Genomic DNA, 4,011 nt, shown 5'->3' with positions numbered 1-4,011 from the left:
TGGGCAATCTACTTCTTTATATTGTTTGTCAGGCTATATAATTTTAGGTGAAAGCTTTTTACCATGGTGCACCTGCCAGAAGAACTTCCTTTATATACAGGCGTCTGCTCCAATGTACATAGAAAATAGACCAATAATTGCCTTCGTACCCCGTCCTGCTCCGCTAACTAGAACCTGACTACTCAGTAAATTAGATGACCATATTAACGCTGCTGTTGCACAAATGAGTTGAACACTAACACAGTTGATTTCATTTGGGACTCACAAGAGGATCATTTAGCTTAAGAGGCTGATTTTGGTAGTTCCTCTCTGTCGAAACCATTTGTTCAATTGGAATCTTCCTAATCTCTATGAGAGGAGTGAATTCTTCATAGAATACCAGACTAAGATGAGAGGCCTGGATTATTTCACTGGGGTTGTTCTGGGGATGGCATATTCCCACCCTTGGTCTGCTATGGGTTTTGCAGCTCTGAGAGGAGGAACCTCCCAGGGTGAGCTGATCCCAGGGCAGTGTGGTCCTGATGGCTCTGGGCTCCTGAAAGCTTCTCTATCAAAGCACTGCCTCCCTCCCCTCGTTGCTATGAAGTTACTCTTGCCAAGGTTTTTGCAGTACCATGCAGTTTTATGGACCATGAAAACTGCTGCAGATGTAACATCTGAGAGCAGCCTTAAATAAAAAGACCTCATGATGATGCCTGGCTACAAACCGGTGGGCTGGTGATGCAACTGAAGCCCATCAGGTTGGCATTTTGAAGTCTGAAGCCCAGCAGGACTCTCACCTCTGGCTGGAGTATTAATCTGCTTCCTGGCAGTGAAGCACCACCTGTGTCAGGAGCCAGGCAGGATACACAGACTCAGGTGAGCTCAGAGCAGACAGACCAGAACTTCTCTTTATTTGTCCATTTCTCAAGCTTACCCATCTCAGCCCTCAGCCCTGGACCGAGGGGGTCCTGTCACTAAACCCCTAACAAATGCAGTGCCATCATGGACTCTTCCCACTTGCCTATCCCAGAGGGCAAGACCAAGCAGTCTGTTGAATTCACCCAGTGTGATTTAACTGCTCCTTCTTCGAAGCCACCTGTTACTCCTAGAGCTTGAATCAAATGTTGAGTTAATGATTGCTGGTGGGTGTTCCACTGACCATTTGGAGGAGACAGACTTCTCCAGCCTCCTGGACACCCCAAGCAGGACATTTAATCAATCTTTATGTCCTTCTCAGCTGATGAATTAAATCAGGTGGTGCTTAGGTACATAAAATCATTTCATGCTCTGACAATGTGCTTTCCAGTGATCAGGGAAGGACCAATAAAACCTGCACGTATCTTTAGGAGACTGAAAATCTAGCTGGGCTTTCTGTGAAACGTACAAATTTGTGCCTGTTGTGTATACAGTTCATTATGGCTCTGTAAAGACATTGATTTTTTGTCAAATCTGTTACGTAACTGTGCTTTTAAATCACAGCTTTTCAAACTTGGGCTGCACATTACCTTCAGGTACAATATAAATGCACAATTACAGAATGGAAATGCCATAAAAATGTATATAAATAGAGGTAAGGAAGTGAAAAATAGCAACCAGGTGGAAATACAGTTTAAAATATTAAGATGGAGAAAGCAAAAGAGAAAGCAAAAGAGAAATAAAGTGAAAGAGAAAGTGGGAAAGAAGGAGAGGAGAGGAGAGGAGAGGAGAGGAGAGGAGAGGAGAGGAGAGGAGAGGAGGGAGGAGAGGAGAGGAGAGGAGAGGAGAGGAGAGGAGAGGAGAGGAGAGGAGAGGAGAGGAGACGATCAGCTCCTCCAGTGGTGAAATTAAGTGCATGCCTCTTTGATATAACCCACTACGAACATGAAGGGAGATGGACAGCACCGATAAGTGAGAGCGATGGAGATTGGAGCGCGACAAGGAGATAGAAGCTAAGCAGGAATCAGGTCCCTCCACGAGAAGGCCGAGAGGACCCCATGACATCAAATCGACCGACGGACCGAGCACGCCACCGGGAGACGCCGGAAGGAGAGGAGAGGAGAGCGCAGAGGCCTAGCAGGGGAAGAGAGAGCCAGCGCGAGAGGGCGACGAGGAGAACGGCAGGACGGCGCAGAACCCGCGAGCGACGACAAGCCGAGGGCAGAGAGAGGAGCAGAGACCAGCAGGCGAGGAGGTGCAGTCTAGGTTCCACTCCCAGCGTAAGACCGCCTGCGTGTTGCCGCTTCCTGAGTCCCAGAGGAAGCGTCTCCCTAACCGTCACCAGCCCGTTTTGAGGGCCATCAACCCCGTCCTCAAAGGCTGATGTTATATTGTTTTTTTCTTGAAAGGAAAACATTCATGCTCTGATTTTAAACTCCTTGCATAATTTCAGGGGAAGGTAAGCATGTAAAGCCCTTCTGAAATCCATACTGAAATAAGCAGGATTGAGTTTACGTTATCTGCTAATCCCAAGTGCCCAGCTGGGGTGGGCAGAAATGCTGCCAGTCCCACCTCCAGGAAAAGCTGACTCAGCCCCTGAATGCCTGGGGAGAGACAGAGGTACAGAATGGAAAATTTCAGCCCAAATGGTTGAAGCCTGGCAAAGCTGTAGTGGACAAACAAGAGGGAGGGCCATGGTGAGAACCACCAGGTGAGCCAACAGCAGCCTGAGCAGCACCTGCATGGCTTGGCCCTACCAGCCAAGGAGTCCAAGGGGGAAATGTGACTAGCAGCGGTTGTGGGGTGTAGAAACCAGATAGATGCACATGTGGGTGTACATGTAGATGTACATGTCAGTGTCAACACGAATGTACTTATCAATGTATATGCAGACAATGCAGATGTTAGTGTTGGTCAACATCAGTGTTGATGTTGATATCAGTGTAGATGTGGATATCACTGTTGATGTCCACACTGATGTCGATGTCAGTGTAGATGTAGATGCAAAAATTAGTGTAGACATACTCCCACATCTCTCCAGCATTCTAACCACAAAGTGGCAAAAAACTGTGCAGAGCAGACAGTGTGAACATGCTTTATTTTCAGTAGAAATGTTAACAGTGTTTGGAAGCAACTGTTCAACTCTTCCTGCATGGCAATGAGGTTGTACTGCTCCCTAGCAGTATTTCCACCAGAAAATGCAATTATGGTAATGAAAAAAATAGGAATTATGAGATGTAAAAGAGAAGATCTAAAATGACAGAAGGCTCTCCTACTCTCAACCTTTGGTAAGACGGATATCCCACATATAATGACCTCAAGTTGTGCCAGGGCAAGTTTAGGTTGGATATTAAGAAACACTTCTTTACAGAAAGGGTAGTTAAGTACTGGAATAGGCTGCCCAGGGAGGTGGTTGAATCGCCATCCCTGGATGTGTTTAAGAGCCGTTTGGATGTGGTGCTCAGGGATATGATTTAGCAGAGGGTTGTTAGAGGGTACTGGTTAGGCTGCGGCCGGACTTGATGATCTTCAAGGTCTTTTCCAACTGGATAATTCTATGATTCTATGATTTTATTTCATGGACAAGCTCTGATTCAAGCTGGCTTACATGAATGTGTACAGGTATACTTCAAGATGCAGCCCATATCCATCATGAAGGAGCTATGTGTGCTGGACAGAGAAAGATTCAGGAGCACTGTGTAAATGTAGAACCTCTCAGAGACTAAAACAGCTTCTCACAAATGAAAATAGAAAAAAAAAAAAAAAGAAAAGCTGGCAAACCAGTGTTGCTTGAAGGCAGCTGGAATAGTTCATGCTCTTGTTTTTATCATCAGTGCTCCGAGGAAAAGACAGCTTTGTTTTCACATGGTTATAGATTATTAACCAGCCCTGTGAAAGGTTACCTTTCTGCTAGATACATGGTGTGGGGGTTTAACAGTCAGGCCCTGGGAACGCTGTTTTGCTGACAGCTCTTCCTTCTCCTGCTGTGGCCCTTGCCATGGGGACAGCTTCACAGTGCTGCTCTGAGTGTGCTCTAGCCACCTTTCACTGCAAAAGATGCAGCTGGACACCGAGAAATCACTGCCCTGGTCAGGCAGCAGGGAGGGGGGTGGT

Source organism: Coturnix japonica, chromosome 1 (genome assembly GCF_001577835.2).
Source record: "Coturnix japonica isolate 7356 chromosome 1, Coturnix japonica 2.1, whole genome shotgun sequence".
Classification (NCBI taxonomy): Eukaryota; Metazoa; Chordata; class Aves; order Galliformes; family Phasianidae; genus Coturnix; species Coturnix japonica.
The sequence above is the reverse complement of the archived record's forward strand: the minus strand, read 5'-3'. Positions refer to the sequence as shown.